Source organism: Cydia pomonella, chromosome 17 (genome assembly GCF_033807575.1).
Source record: "Cydia pomonella isolate Wapato2018A chromosome 17, ilCydPomo1, whole genome shotgun sequence".
Lineage (NCBI taxonomy): Eukaryota > Metazoa > Arthropoda > Insecta > Lepidoptera > Tortricidae > Cydia > Cydia pomonella.
In genome coordinates, this window is record NC_084719.1 from 6,344,978 (window position 1) to 6,362,796 (window position 17,819).

Below are 17,819 nucleotides of genomic sequence, written 5' to 3' on the forward strand. Positions count from 1 at the left end.
ACCTTTGACTAGACTTCGACACAATTATGCATTAGTTCTTACTAAGACAATTTAAAACAAAGTAACATGCTATAACTTTGATTTAACGGCTTATAATTTAGAAATATTGTGTTAGTGTAATAAAATGGTAAAATACAAATTACATAATAGTAGGTACAGTCAGCATCAAAAGTAGCGGATGAAACAACGCGCCGAAAGTATCTGATATTCCGGATAACTTTTCCAAATATAGATAAATTTCTAGAATTCGCGTTCCAAAGTATATCTTTTACAGTCTTTGTTGTTCTATATTAAAGACATCACTTTTTGTTAAGCTGTTACAGAATGCAGAAAGCTGTTCAAAAGTAGCGGATCAAATAACGCTTCATAAGTATCTACACTTATGAAGCGTTATTTGATCCGCTACTTTTGATGCTGACTGTACCAGCAGTGGTCAATTAAACAAGTATTTTTTATTACACTAGCGGCCTTCCGTAGAGATTCTAGTAGTTTTATAATTCTAGGGATTTAAACTTTATAGAAAAGACTAAGGTTTACAGAAGTGTATTAATGATTTTTATTTATTATAATGATCCCTCGTAGTACTCGTATAATGAACTTATTGTAATGAAGCTGTAGTCTAACCTTCAGGAGATTGTCCATTTTTCATTGAAACGATTTAATTGGGTATCATTAACTTCAACTATTAATTTAGAAATTAAATACGATAATTACCTACTCATGATTGTAATTTTATACCTTTAAATGAGAAATTCTTGTATATATTCAGGGATTTCGAAAACGGTTCTCACGATTTCGATGAAATTTGCTATATGGGAGCTTTCGGGGGCAAAAAATCGATCTAGCGCGTTTTCCCAGAGATTAGACCTATCTAATCCCTGGGTAAACGCGCATTTTTTAGTTTTTATATGTTTTCCGAGCAAAGCTCTGTCTCCCAGTATTTATTAACCCTGGAATTTAAAAATGAATTTCAGAAAAAGAAACAAATAAAAAAAGGTGTTAATTTCAAAATTAACATTCATCATATTTTAGTTTATTCTTCACTGCACGATCAGATTATCACGTCAGTTCAACAATCATTGGCATTTTATGAAAAACAGACGGAATGTAACAAAAATAGTGAGGATCTGTTTAATGGCATATTCGGAATAGTGTTCTAATTAGGAAAAAGTAGAATACTGAGCAACTTTTACTATGGCCCCAACCCCGAAATCGCAAAAAAAAAATTGTCAGTTTCATACATTTTGGCTGTCTGACCTTGACATTTTCTATGGAAGAGTAAAATTTTTTTTCGCGATTTCGGGATTGTTCTCATAGTAAAAGTTGCTCAATATGACCTATATATTCATCCCGTAAATTATTGCAGATGACCAAATAAACATCCTAGAAAATAATCAATTTCTCATTTAATTCATCTTTAGCGCTATAAATAAAATAAGAATAAATCAATTAATTTTAATTTTCTTACCATCAATCATTGGAGGCGTTAGGGTAAATCATTAGTGGGTGATTGGAGCACTAATTATGGGTGTTAGTGGTGCTTGTATCCTAATAGGGTTAAAATTACGAGTAATTCATGTAAATTACTTACATTAAAAGGGAAGTAAGTTTTTTAACGACCAATAATTGCAATTAATAAAGTACCTATACAATAAATAATATTTATATAATATATTGTACAGAAAACTCGATCTCCTCTTGAATAAACTGTTTGCTGGGCCCTACATGTCGTCATGTTGTATACAATTCTATCATGAGTATGAGTATAACCACTTATTCCTCCATACAAATAAAAAAAACGTTTTTCCACTTTTAAATATTTTCTATTCTCCATGATTTTTTAGTATGTTATTGACACAATAAAAAACTAGGTTTGTAGGTTTTCCTTTTTTCAAAATTTGCAATACATAAAAGAAAAATTTAAGCGAAACTTTTCTTAATTTAAGCAGAGTTGGCAGCATTGAGAAAGAGGGCAAAATACTCTGTTCTTGAAGCGAATTATTATTTTGTACCCCTCGCCTTCGAGACATCGGGGTGCTGGGGGTCTGACGCCATAGCATTCATAAGTGGGACGTAGGATTAGGGAGAAGACCTCTGATGCCCGGGCGGATTCGTACCTGGTGCAGAGGTTGGCCATCGCTATCCAGCGCGGTAACGCGGCAAGTGTGATGGGCACCTTTGCACCCGGTGCAGCTCGCGGAGGTCTTTTAGAATAAGATAGTTTATTAAGCATTGTACTCGTAGTTTATTTATATATTATTATTTTTTGTGTATTTTTTTCCAATTTTATGTTAATTTGTTGTTAGCGAAACTTATAAACCTAGAATATATTATGCTGAAGCGATTGACATCAAAATCAAAGTGATTTGTTAAGATTTAGTTAGTTGAAACCGTCTACTTCCGAAATGGAAATGTCATAGAAAAAGTATGGAAGTAATAAAAAGTATTTTTCGTTAGGGTCGCAAACCTATATTTCCCTCTTAAGAGTCATATGCCGTCACCAGTGTCACCGCACAAACATGAACATTCAAGTACCATGTATCTATTGTACTTTTTGTTGAAATTGTAATGAGAGCGAGTGAATGTTTTGTATTTAAATCTTCTACGATAAAAAATAACATCAGACATAGATATATGTAGTTCAACTGTTCATGGGTTCAAAATTATTTTCGTTGTCTTGTTTCTGACCACTCTGTCACACTTGTATCTACATATTTTTTTTTTTTTATACTACGTCGGTGGCAAACAAGCATACGGCCCGCCTGATGGTAAGCAGTCTCCGTAGCCTATGTACGCCTGCAACTCCAGAGGAGTTACATGCGCGTTGCCGACCCTAAACCCGACCCCCCCTCGTTGAGCTCTGGCAACCTTACTCACCGGCAGGAACACAACACTACGAGTATCTTCTATAAAAAAATCGGGTGCTCATTTTATGTCTTTCTAGCTGTAGATTTTATTTTACATGAGAAAAATTAATAACAAAATTTCATCTCATACAAAAAGCTCAACTCCGTCACATGTTTGGTGACAAAAAACAATACAACGAAAAAAAGGAAGAAAATTGTATGGGAGCATCTTTTTGACAATCATTTGGATTGATAAGATCATCCAGTAACTGAGAAGCAAAAATAAATGCCCACGATAAACACAGGACTTGGATCGTTAAGACATGCGCAGGAGTCATTAGTGCAGTAATTTTTCATTGATTTGCTCCTTTGTACCGGAGGCAACAGCAGGATGTCTAATCGACTTGTCTTTAATTATAATTAGTTCAGCTTTTGCGATCACTGGCACAATTGAATTCAAGACAGGATTTTTTATAAATATAAAATTCACAAGTTCAGTCACTAATTTATTCATCAGTACAGATGTTAATTTTGGTTTGATCTGAGTTTTTACGTCCATATATAAATATTATTTTATACAGTCGAGTACTGTGTTTAGACAATGAAGCTTGCTGAGTTGCTTGAGTAAGGTACGAAATTGAAAAGCTCGATTATATCACTATTGTATACAATTCTTTTTCTAAGAGTCATCTAAAATAACACGTTTTACTATTAAACCTAAATAATTAATGAAAATATAATTTTTTTATTTATTTATTTCAATACGAAAACTATTACATGAATAAAATAGTTAATATATTGTTAGAATGTAATAGTTTTTGTATTGAAATAAATAAATAATAAATTTATATATTATATACCACAAAATATTAATGAAAATTGGTAAGTATATCAGTAGATAAATATGTAGTACAAAAGACATAAAAGCGCGACTATTCTTGCCCGTTTAGTCTTTTCTATGGGAGCGCGGCGGCTCGTGATTAGTTAATATTTTTATAGTTGACTACAGCGTATCGAAATAAATATTATAGTTGAGTTGGGAACTCATACATAAAAAGTACGCAATTATAGTTTGATATACAAAATCTTAATCCAACCATTACAGTCGACGATTAGAAAAAATAGAACTACAAAATTCAAATAACAGTTTCATCTGAATGAAGATACAATTAAATTTGAACCTTAGTGTGAGTATTTGGATTATATTTTGGTGGTTTTACAGTACGGTACTAATTTAAATACATACATATAAACCCGGAGAGGCCACGGATTTCCATTTGCTACGATCCTGGCATACCTCTTTCGCTTCCTTCACTTTCATAACATTCCTCATACACGCTCTCCTGTTTAGGAGCCCTAGACCTGGCCTGTTTTTAGGATTCAAGATTAGGATTTCAATATCGTCTACATTTAGGGCCACCCCACACTAGCGTCTTCCGAGCGTCGGCGTCTAGTCAACTCTATGGCTGCTGCTCGACGCAACGTTGGCGCAACTGCGCAGCGACGCTATTTTACATAGCGCTGACTCTTAAAGGACGCTAGTGTGGGGGTGGCCCTTATATATGATAAAATACAATTACTTAATATCTATTTGTATAACCTTAAAAAACAAAAGATATTTCAACCACTTTTTATAGTTTACATAAACACACAAATTAGCATTTTAAAATGTAGAGTAACGGAAGCCAGACATAAAATAAACAGTTATACTTTTTATTGTGCAAGAAAGAATCAATTAGTATCATAAAAATGAATATTAATTAAGAAAGGACAACGAACTGTGTATTGTTATCGAATAATTATTCCGATTTATATTACCTTACTATCTTTATGTGCGTGCCAGTTTTCTGTAGTTTTTAAACAAGTTTTAATATTTTTTTTACTTGCATATGTATAGTTTTGAAGCGCTGGTGGCCTAGCGGTAAGAGCGTGCGACTTGTAATCCGGAGGTCGCGGGTTCAAACCCCGGCTCGTACCAATGGGTTTTTCGGAACTTATGTACGAAATATCATTTGATAGTTACCAGTCGCTATTCGGTGAAGGAAAACATCGTGAGGAAACCGGACTAATCCCACCAAGACTTAGTTTTACGCCAAATATTGGGATTAGTTGTCAAAGCGGACCCCAGGCACTCTTGAGCCGTGGCTATATGCCGGGACAACGCTAGGAAGAAAAAAAAAGAAAGCATATGTATAGTTTTGTTAAGAGGGAAGGATAACTTTGCGATCTTAACGAAATAACGGTACTTTTCTATTAAAAAAAAATTATGGTATATTATAGACAGCAAACGAGCAGACGAGCTGCCCGATGGGAAGCGGTCACGGTGATCGTTGCCCATGGACATAAGCAACATCCTAGGAGCCACTTAAGCGTTGTCGACCCTTGAAAACCCTAAATACCGGGAGAAAACGGTTTCCACTAACTAAATCTTAACAAACATACTTTACTTTTGATGTCGATTGCTTCAACATAATATATTCTAGGTTTATAGGTTTCGCCTATTACAATACTCATTGAGACAATTAACCCAAAAAATGAATGAATTAATTAATTAATTGATTATAAAAACCCCAAACACAATTAAGTTGATTTATCACAGAGTTCCTATGGCCACCTGTCTCCATCATCAGATCAGCTCGATGGTACCATAATATTGCATTGTCACCCGACTTACATATGTATGCAAATTTTCAGCTCAATCGGAAACCGGGAAGTGGGTCAAATTTAACTTAGAATATTTGACTCGTACAAACATACAACAACATTGCAAGTTAAATAAAAGCTTGTAAAAAAGCAATATACAACTCCATACGTCAATAGATAAAACACACGGTGTAAGTAACGTAAATTCTACATCGTTTATAAAAAAGTGTCATGGAAGCGTTTAAAGTTATTAAACAATAACACATAAATTACGATTTATTGCGTGACAAGCCAACTAACAGATATGGCCTTAAATTAGGGACCTCGTAAACGTCACTATCCCGGGCTGCCTTATTGGGTACTTTAATTCATATAAATTTTAGTTTGATTCATTGAATTTATGGCCACTAGTTTGTCTTCATACATAAAAGCTGATTTTTTTTTAGTTTTTTTCGGTCGAAATTCCCTTTAAACTCGGAAGTTTTAAGTGCCCTTAGCATATATGCATTTTCAACACACCAACAACTGGTAAAGGACCTTTTGATAGTTCAAAAACTAATGAGAAAGTTGCATTTTATCCACATGTGGAGCAAAGTAATCAAATGCAAATTTTGAGTTGATTCCTTATGTTAGCTGGTAGAATTATTTTTAAACGATTTTTTTTATTACGTTCATTTGGATTTGATTTTTTTGGTATTTCATTGTTAGTACTTATTTTCCTCTTGTTGGTGACTTGGTGCGGTGAACATTTTTGCTTTTCACTCGGAGGCAATGTTTGTTTAACCCTCGTGCCTAGAAACCCTCGCAACGCTCAAAATTTCACTTCTTGAACCACTCGCTACGCTCGAAATTTTGGAATCTTTCGCTTGCTCGGGTATCAATATTAGCACAAGCGGTTAAACAAAAACTTTGCCCCCTTGCAAAACAAATACCTATTACTTGCATATTAAGTCCGTATCAACTTAGAGAGACCCACACTAGCGTCTTTTGAGCGTCAGCGTCTAGAAGGCGTTGTATGAAAAAACACATCATAGTGAGTCAAAAAGTACATCAAACGCATTCATAATTTAAACTCAAATCCGTTAAAAGCGTCAAATTTTCATTAAAATACGTTCCGTTTTATGGTAGCCACACGCGCCGATTTCGGATTCAATTTAAGAAATGGAATGAGATAAAAATAAATAAGTTGAGGCAGACACTTATGTTTAGAGTTGGCCATAAAGATAGGGTTAACTGCCACGGCGTCGCGGACAAAACATACCATAAAACGACCGGTATAGAAGATAGGGCTGCGCTTTATCGATAATTGACCACTGGAATCTGCTGAGAAACTGGCCGTATTGTAAACTGCATACCGCGCTTTATGTCTATGTTTAATACTGTAGGGGGCAGCATAGGAGACGTCAGATTTTTGGCGCGAGGTGTAAATGTGAAGTTTATGCTTCCAATGTAGCCACAAGATGGCAGAACCTATTAACGTACGGAAACGGTAGATGGCAGTACATGCTTTGGCGTGAAGTGTCAATGTATATGTTTATGTTTCCGATTCAAGCAACTAGATGACAAACCCTCCAACGCACACGGTCCCTTCAAACTTCTATAAGTTTACTTTGCATGGATTAAGAGCCACTCCACACCACGTCTTTTGAGTGTCGTCGGCGTCTTATCAGCGCTCTGGAAAATGGCGACGCTGTGCAGTTGCGCCAACAGCAGCCATAGAGTTGTCTAGACACCGACGCTCGCGAGACGCTAGTGTGAGGTGTCCCTAATTATGTACTATTGTACAGTCATCATCAAAAGTAGCGGATCAGACTATGCATCAAAACTACGTAGATCATTTCTCTAATAGCTTAACGAAAATAAATATGTGCTTATTTCTATAACAATTGCATTGTAACAGATAATTCGCAGTCGCGGACAAAACATACAATAAAACGACTGGTATAGTGGATAGGGCTGCGCTTTATCGATAATTGGCCACTGGAACGTTTCATTGACACACCGCGCTTAATGTCTATGTTATATAGTAGAAGTTTAGTTTGCATAGACTAATTATAGGAGGTGAGGATTTGAATCCCGATATAACATTTATTTGTATGTTTATTACGATTATTGTTCCTGAGTTATGGATGTTTTCTATGTATTAAGTATTTATCTATTTCTATATCTATCTATCATGTATATCGCCGACCAGTACCCACAACACAAGTCTTATTGAACTTACTGTGGGACTTGGATTTGTGTAAGATTGACCCAATGTTTTTTTAAATTATATTTTTAACCTATCTACCACAGTCAACACATTTTACAGACGTTTCAAAGGCCTTGTTTTAATATTATGTCTTCTATTAAGCACTTCTACGTGTCCGAAGATGATGACGACTTATAATGAGAGATCAAATCTTAACGTCCATTATTGAAATAAATCGACACGTATGTTAGTTGTGAAATATTTCGTACCTACCTCGTGACTTTAAATGATAATCAATTTAACGATATTTATCATATAGTTTTTTTTTTCAATGATATACTAAGCAGTCTAATGATTTCCAAGTTCCGAATGTATTCATGATATTTCTGTTTGAGCTTAGTTATCATTTAAACTTGAAGTGATTGGTCAACCCCTAAATCTATAAATCGATCGATACCTTTCCAATCGATATCCCCAATCACTACGCACAGGTGTCAACTGCGATCAGTATTGTCGCTCACGGACGCGAGCATTTAAGTCAAAAAGGGCCCCGCGCCGAAGAACCCTGTCGTTCCAAGGGCCCATTAACACCAACACGCAACTCACCGTCAGGCCTCACTGCGACAAAGTCCCGCCACGGACAGCGGGAGGTCCAAGTGTTAATAAACTTAATAAAGTGGATTTGTCGACATCAAAATAACAGTTTATGGTACATCACTAACGCCGTACAGATAGGGATGGGTAAATGTAATGTTTTTAGCCGTTTATGGATTATTGCACTTAGTGATGTGACGTGGGACCTGTAATCTAAAGTTATACATGTATCTATTATGAGATTAGACCCGCTTAAATGTGTGAAGCTTATAGCCGGGAAGATAGCAAAGGAATAAGCATGATTTTTAGAAATGCGTTTACGTAGTAATTATCTTTGGTTTCACGCCCTGTATTCATTTAGTAAGTATTAAATAATTTAAAACTATGATAAAAACTTATAGAAATCGCGTTAAACTTGTATAGGTTAACGGCGCTAATCATGATGTCCCATGGGATATTTAAGAGAAAATTTGGAGTACTTTTGATATTTCACCGACACCTGTAAAATTTCTACCGCTTTATGAGTTAAAAGTTGCTCTATTCGTATTTATATTTTCGATGTATTTAATGAAAGCTGCTGCAATTAGTTTCAATATTAGTAACAAATTAAAACTGTGTTTTTTGCTCCAGTCATAGGATGTATGGATTGTATGGTGCAATTCATTTTCAATCTAACAAATATCAATGAAAAATTCAAAATATAGCAGCTCTTTGGCTCTTGTTTATGGTAAAATGTTGCCAGCGTTAAAAAACTGATGTTAAATGCTTATTTTACAGGATTTGTCTATACCATCCCATTACTGATGCCAGTCCCATCATAGGGGCGTTTACTATAGCAATTTGCGCTACGCGGTATTTGTATTTCTTAATCAGATATCTTAAACCATTTTGCGTGTTGACATTTGTTTTAACTTAATTCCTTTTTTCTTTTGTCTAATCCTGTCTGGATCCTAAATATAGACTAGCAGGCCAATTCGAACATACATTGAAATCAGAACGATATTTGAGTTATGTTATTTATTTATCTACGGACTACTGGCAAATACGAGCGCAATGCACAATAACTGAGGGCCTACCGCGAACTACGTTCGACGTGTTGCCTCCCTGTCGCACTTACGTACAAATTTACAAGTGCAACATAGAGGTAACACGTCGAACGTGGTTCGCGGTTAGACCCTCTGAATGGCAACAGTTAGATATCAAAATTAATTTTTAATAAGCAGAAACGTCTTAAAACGATGCTATTTGGTGCCCTTGCCTCCGCCTGAACCCATTTGAGATAAAACCCTTGTAACTCAGCTCTAATTAAGTGAATTTATCAACCAGTAGCGCCATCTATCGCGCCACTCCAGTACTATCAATTATCAATTTTAAAAGTCGAAAAATTACTGCCTTGTGTAAGACGAACGCACGGTCTCTGGATCGATACTCCGGCGCTCTGCCAATTAAGCAACCAACCACTCCACATCCACATTCTACTTTTTTTTAAACTTTTAAACTTAAAATTGAAAAAAAGTAAAGTAATAAATAAATAAATATTATAGGACATTATTACACAAATTGACTAATTCCCACAGTAAGCTCAATAAGGCTTGTATTGAGGGTACTTAGACAACGATATATATAATATATACATATTTATAAATACTTAAATACATAGAAAACACCCATGACTCAGGAACAAATATCCATGCTCATCACACGAATAAATGCCCTTACCAGGATTTGAACCCGGGACCATCAGCTTCGTAGGCGGGGTCACTACCCACTAGGCCAAACCGGTCGTCGAAATAGTAGGTAACAAATAGTATTTGTTCACTTATTACTAAGTGAACAAACTAATTGTGTGATGTAGAAGTAGTAAGTGAACAAATTTGTTCTAAGATAGATATCATTTTAATATCAGCGTACATTCGAATTGGCCTTTAATATGGTTAAAATAAAAGTAAAGGCTACCAAATGACGGCTTATAACGGATAGTTGTCTCGCAATGATGACGGCCATCGCATTGTACTATTGTCTATGAAATGTGTCAGAATTAAAATTGTTAATTTGATTTGAAAGATATTTCACAATTTTATAGAAGTATTGCGTTATAAAACGCATTTTAAGTAAAAACTCTTGATTTTAGTTGAAGAGACAATTCGTGTAATAGTTTTTTTTTTTAGTTTTGTTTTGTTAAGATTTCAAAAGCAAATTTTGACATGTATTTTTTTAAAGTTATATCTAACAACGAAATAAACAGTTTCCATTTTCGTACACTTGAGTTTGAGACTATTAAATAGTAAATTCATGCAAGAACTCATCAGGTAATAAAGCTATTTAGTTTAAATAATTCTCCGACGTTTTCCTCAAATTGTTCATTGCGAAAAATAACTACCATTATTTAACTTTTATAGGCTTTCTTTTTTTTTTTTTTACTACGTCGGTGGCAAACAAGTATACGGCACGCCTGATGGTCAGTAGTCTCCGTAGCCTATGGACGCCTGAAACTCCAGAGGAGTTACATGCGCATTGCCGACCCTAACACTCCGCACCCTCGGTGAGCTCTGGCAATACTCACCGGCAGGAACACAACACTATAAGTAGGGTCTAGTGTTATTGGGCTGCGGTTTTCTGTAAGGTTGTTTCTTTAACTTAGACACGTTTTACTGCCTGATTCGATGCTATAAATTTCCCAAATACTACTAATTTTCTTCTATACTAATATTCATATTTATCTTCATAATAGGATGTGGGCCGGCGCCAAAAAGGTCACGAACTCTGTTATCATTACACTTACAATAATATCTTAACACCTAAAGAGCGTAAACGCCATGTGCGCATACAACATTTACGCCTTTTAAATTTTAAAACGTCACTATCGTAAACTGAAAGTTATAAGGGTGCAAGTGCAAAAACGACGTATCGGAGATACGCCCCAGTATCTTAAGACGCTTATCGCAAACTTAAGGTCATTAAGGCGTAAATGTAACACCAGTAATTTAGTAGATACGCCCATCTTAAGGCGTATCAGAATACATGCTGATAACACTTGTGTTGTGTCTACATATTATTTCATTCATTTAATTATACGTGAATCATATTGCGTTTTAAGTTTTTCGAGCATATCTTCCGTCATTTCCCTAATGCGTGGTTCCGCATTTTTTTTTATTTTGTTTCAGGCCTTAATAACAAATAAGTCTCCAATGTTTTTTTTTATAGAATGTCGATGGCAAACAAGCATACGGCCCGCCTGATGGTAAGCAGTATCCGTAGACTCAAGAGAAATTACATGCGCGTTGCCGACCCTAACCCCCTCCCATCCCTCGTTGAGCTCTGGCAACCTTACTCACCGGTAGGAACACAACACTATGAATAGGGTCTAGTGTTATTTGGCTGCGGTTTTCTGTAAGGTGGAGGTACTTCCCCAGTTGGGCTCTGCTCTAGATCTGGAATGATATCCGCTGTGCTGTGCTATACCACACAAAGCGAGATGACATTCACAATGCCCATACCTCTCTTGTGGACGTAGTTTAAGGACGTACCCGGGTCCAAAAATAATGTACGACTCAAATAAAACTTCGATTTCTAACGAAGTGTCTCATCTTTAAAAAGGTGGTTGTTGATAATATGGAGGATGATGAAAGAGTGATTTGCAAGATTTTGATCAGTACAAAAGGTGGTTTAAATTTAGGTGCCTCTAATTGGCCGCGATACATAATAGGTGGAGCGCTCCTATTGGTGCTTTTGAAAAGCCTCCGAATACTAGCCGAGCCCGACGGCTGCGTTTAGCTACTGCATTGGGAATATTTTATATACAATAATAAGTTGCACTCGTAACTTATACAGCTTCTTTTTTATGATTTAGGAGACAAACATGCAGACGGACCGTCTCATAGTAAGTAGCCGTCGCCCATGGACACCAAAGGGCAAGCACTATTTTTCCGCCATTTTGCACCAAAACCAATCGATTTTTGTATTAATAATGCACAAATTTAAATTATTCATCAAAAATACGATTCGTTTCCTGACTGAAATAAAATATAAAAACATGTAGGCTGTATCTTATAGCATTGCAAGGGTTCAAATTGACATAGGTATAGGAACAGCTATTAGCTGGTAGAGTCTCGGACTTTAATCGTTGATCCATTTAGGGTTCAAGCTAAATTGGTTATCTATACAAACGGTATGAAATGCCCAATGTAAGTAAACTCTAGCATTCTGGCTGTACTGTAGGTATACATCAATGAATACTCAACATTGTATTAACCCTATGTTTTCCTTAACTTACATAGTCTAATTAGATGTTTATATGATGTTTATATAATGTTTATACTGTGTGCTAATTAGTTTGGAAATGCAGCAAATGGTGTCGTTACGGTGTTATGCAGTTAACAAAGGCTGTATTTTAATTTAATTATTGCATTTTTATAATTGCAGGCAATTCGAACGTACACGGACATTAGAATGCTATTTGAATACTTATTTAGTTATCGTGCATTTTGCTCGTACTTGTCCGTACATGTATTAGTGCGGGCGAGACGCACGATAACTAAATAACATGATTCGAATGTCATTCTGATGTCGGGTACTTTCAAATTCGCCTGACAGTTCTAATAGCTAATTCCATATTTTAATTTAAAAGTGACCGCGGCCGGCAAAACGTCCAACTCTGTCGCTTGCAATAAGGACGAGATTTGCTCGTATCTTGATACGAATAACCCGACAAGGCGTTCAGTTTTGCGAAGAATGAAAGAAGCGTGACAAAAATAACAAACAAAAACATATTTTTCCTAAATCTAGAACCCGATTTCAATTTTTTTTTAACATTTGTAAACATGTATATGACAGTTTCAACAATGGCAGCATAAAACGAAAAATAATAAGTTAAGTTATTTTTCGTTAGTAGTAGAGTTACCTACCGCATTTAACTTTTGTTTTACAAAAACAACTGTATAAATACAAACAATAATAAGTTCTTGCAAAAGAATCCTTTTTGGCACAAGCTTTTATCGCTGACTGTACTTTTCTTTACAGGCAACTAATACTCATCGAGACAAGTCTAAAAACCCCAAACACAATTAGTGTGCGGTATTTTATCACAGAATTTCCATGGCCAACTCCTGTCTCCATCATAATATTACATTGTCATCCTATTTTTTTAAATATGTTTGCAGAATTTCAACTAAATCGGAAATCGGAAAATATTTAGCTTCCAAGATTTGACCCACATTAACAAGTTAACAGGGCAAGTTAAATAAAAGCTTGTAAAAACACGTATTAAAAACCCATTGTACACGCCACTAAACTTAATTACTTCCATAAGCTGAATAAAAGCTTTAAAGTCGTCGTAAAAGCGCATCGGTTAGCGCTTTAACCCGTCAGAGGTCAAGGTGAGATAATAACAGGTATGCATGCGATACTACATAACGAGGATATAGTGAGGATATACAATACCGGACATACTCGTAAGTAACACCCGGCTGTGCTAAGCTGGTGGCGTTTTTTGAAAGCATGCAAATTCGTAATTATAATACATTAAATTTGTACTACATGAGACTAAGAGTACATAAGATTTCGTATTTACCTATCTCGCACAGAATCAGATGAATTCTTCAGATTAGTCAAATTATATCCAAAATTAATGAAAAAATATACGACCACAAGAAAACATAAACGTTTTATTAACGTAAGAGAATTGACATTGTAAAAGCGCTTCGATTTTTGTAAACAATGTAAACGGCATGGCAATGCATACGTTACTGTTACTACAAAACTTGGATGCAGCCACATTCAATATAGTGTGTCAAATAACTCTCTCAGTAGAAAAAGGCGCGAAATTCAATTTTTCTATACGACGACCCTTCGAAACGAAGATCCTTTTTGTTAGTAGGACACAAATCTATGGAAATATGGCTTAGTTTGTAAAAAATACCCGTTGTTAACTAGTAGGTATTCAACTATATAGCCACTTTTAACGGCCGCGCAGCAAAGCGCCGTAAGTCCACAATTTCATTTAATTAACCCAAGAATTTTCTTACAACACTCACCCTTTGTCTTCGAGAGGTTCCCAACCCATTCATTGCTATCGTGAGGCTATCACCATCATTTAGGTAATTATTTGGTGACGTGGCAGCTAATTACAGCTTTTGACGTCTTCGGTACTTCTGTAGGTAGTTGTTAAATTTAATTTTACATTGTTTTCTATGGTTTATATTGATTGTTTTTTTTTAAGAACATGTTTCGTAAATTTCTGATTTAAGCTACGTATAAATAAAGATTTTCTTTAAAAGATACAAATACCTTAAACACAAAAACTCCTAGCAGGTAACTCAAACAAACATGCAGCATTTGTTAAGTTTCGGCATTTATATTGAATTTCTTATCTTTTTTTTGGCTTGAATAATTAGACATTAGGTATCAATTTTATACCTATTAGAAACCGACACATTCCTGACGTCCTAAACACATTTTTTCCAATTTTTCACAAGTTATCTGAACCTAATAATTCTGTCACGCGCCACTAAAAGACAAAACGTTATAACTCAAAACTGACGCGATTGCTTCATTTGCATAAAAGTGGAGCACCCCTTATCTCCAGGAGCAGGCAGTTTGTGAAAACTTTGTCTTATTGCATTCTGATTAGACTAATTGAGATTTTTGAGGTTACGGGGGAGATTAATTGGCTTGTTATTGTTTTCGTTAATGTAATTATGAAAGATTTAGCGGGTTTTTGATTTAAATTATTTTCTGCAATTGGCAGAAATATCGGTTGGTTGCCATATAAAATGCAAAAAAGAAAGGTTTATATTTTTTTTTTATTTGAGTATTGTACCTAAGTACCAGTTATTCCCTAATTCCACATTTTCAAAATAAGAATTATTATTTCATCAAACTAGGGAACAAATCAAATTATTTTATGTAATATTTTTGTTTTTATTTCAGTTTATTTGGGACGGGTACCGCCGTGGCCGAGTGGTCTAGTGGTCAGGACGTTAGCCGCGTAAGCTGAAGATGCGGGTTCGATTCCCGCCTCGGCCATCGGTGAACTTGGTCACTTTTTCTTTAGTGTATGATATCTATTTCAGTTTATAATATTATTTTAGCCAAAATAACTTTCTTAGTCTAAATCTCATTTTTATTGCGTCAAGTTTTATTTAAACACTAAGTATAATTTGGTTAAATACTGATATATAAATATTAATTGAACATTATTCGTGATAAGTATATATGATAATCAAGTATCTATTATAAAATTTGTTTTAATTCGTCTTCTCAAACTCGTTTTAAGACTGGCGTAATTATTAAGAGCGAAAAACGCTATCTCAATATTTTAAAAGTTCACACAGCCAAAAAAAACACTTGCTTCAATTTTATTTAGAAATTTTGTATTTAGCGTTATTTTAACGATAAACGTTTTTTGAATATGTTTTTAGCTAATATATAGAACTAATAAGATCATAAATGTAAACGGGAAGTTACTTCCGTAAAGAGAAGTGTCTTTCCGGCGGACTTCCGAAGTCAAAGTTCATTTAGCACCGAATCATTTAATTAGACATTATATTTATTATAATTTGAGAAAAATTACGATAATCTACACTTTGATGATGTCTGAATTCTTAATATCAAGTTTTTTTTTTTAATTTTAAACGTAGTATTGATTTTACACATCTATTTTGATTGATAAATTCATTTTGACAGATCTGAATCAGAATTTAATATTTTTTAAGTCTCTGTAAGAATTTTGTAGAAAACAGGAGCTTTTTTCGTTTTAAGCACTTTTATTACAGGTTTACAACGAAGTCCTATAACACTGATTACCGAATCTTCAAACATCGATATACCTACACATAAAACACGAGTGACCTACTTTGCCTAATTGATAAAACCGCCTAAGTCCCATTTTGCAAAAACACCGCCGCAAGTATACACTTCCCTAACGCACAAACACCATGCACTTAAACTAACACATCACTGTCACTCCCTTACCCTCACAAGTGAACTGGCCGTAGTGTTTCCCAGAGGACTTGTCTCCACAAACGACGCATTCCACATTCTGTCCTTTATCCGTCGCGGAGCTGCCGCTCTGGGTCGAGGCGGCCTGGCTCGCGGGAGTCGAGGGCAGGAGTTCATCATCCCTCCAGCTTCCGCGGAAGCCGAGCTCCAGAGGCGGGAGGTCAGGGCCCCTCGGCGGGCAGAGCCCGGGGCCGCCGACCCCGCCGTATACTAGCGCGCCGTGCGTGATGGTGCCGGTTGTGCCGCGGGGCGAACGCGCGCGGCGCGTCGTGTGTCAAGGGTCGCTGAGCCGCGACTGAGCTCAGGTCGGGCCAGGGCGCCGCTCCGCCATTGGCCCGGTGGCCCAGGGGCAGGGAGCGAAGGCCCCGCCACCTCGACCGGGCCCCCCCGCGCGGGGGGCGAAGTACGGTCGGGAAATTCGCTGGGCGGTTTTCTTTTTGTTTACGCCGGTTTTTATGATTTTTCTTTACGGTTCTGCTTGATACAAGACGGAATTAATCCTATCGTTGGTTTTTGAAGCTGTATAAGGATATAGTTAAATATATTTATCTGTTATTTTTAAAGTTACAATATTATTTTCATTTTTACATTTTCTTTTACTTACCAGTTATGAAATGCTAGAGCCTTTCCAAGTACTAAAATGCCATTTTAATACTTACTTTCGTATATTTCATATGAGGTACGTAACATTTTATTTTTCAGCGACTTTATCTTTCGTTTCAGACGGTACCTGAAAGCCGGGAGAGCTCGCCTCCATATTTCTCACTGATAGGCGGTACCTCACTTCAGCAGATGGGATTTTATTTACGCTGAGTATATTAAAGATCGCGAATAATGTAGGTTATCATTACGAATATAACACGAGTCGAATGGACATAAATGTATAAGAAAATTACTTTTTATTTTATCTAAAACAAAAAGGATAAAATAAAACATTATTTTTATCCTAATGTTTTAACGTTTATAAATAGTCCAAAAATTTAAACAATTTAACGCTGTATTACTTTTTAAGGAATACAAATTAATTGAGTGAAACGAAGTGTGTAAATAGTGAACTGTTCATAAATCATCTTTATCAACAACGATATCTTTTATGCTCCATAAAAAGATGTTACTATTTTAGCCTTTGATGTCAAAGTATTCTGATCACTTTACGCCTTTAAAGTTATAATTTGAATAATATACCTACTTTGGTTATATTAATATTATTAATAGTACATTCAATCATACTTTTATAAACATCTCTTCGCACCAAATGTTTGTCATAATCCAAGGATAAGGTTGCCTAAATTGACTGATATCAAGAAATAAGTACCTATAAAGAGTAAACTGATAGTTGCTGGGATGTCAAGAAATGTAAAGAGTAAAATGATAGTTGGTGGTGTATAGTCCGTGTTATTGTATCAATCTTTCACCTACTTACATGTTATGACTTTAAGTTACGTTTGTTTACGTAGCTCTATTCATTTGTATTAATAATTTTATCTAAATACGCCATCAAATAAAATAGGTATATTTGGTTTGATATTTCAGAAATTTTGAGTGAC

General features: G+C 35.6%; 1 protein-coding gene and 1 non-coding gene across 2 annotated transcripts in view; one reads left to right on the top strand and one right to left on the bottom strand.

The window, feature by feature from the left end:
- LOC133526949 (steroid receptor seven-up, isoforms B/C) overlaps nucleotides 1-14,565 on the bottom strand; it is a 147,164-nt gene extending 132,599 nt beyond the window's left edge. Inside the window, exon 1 of the mRNA XM_061863809.1 lies at nucleotides 14,307-14,565. The gene's annotated coding sequence lies outside the window, so the exon portion shown is untranslated. The remainder of the gene's footprint in view (nucleotides 1-14,306) is intronic.
- Nucleotides 14,566-15,225: 660 nt separating this feature from the next.
- On the top strand, nucleotides 15,226-15,297 carry Trnat-cgu (transfer RNA threonine (anticodon CGU)). Its single transcript has one exon. It is a non-coding gene; the product is annotated as a tRNA-Thr (tRNA).
- Nucleotides 15,298-17,819: the final 2,522 nt, after the last annotated feature.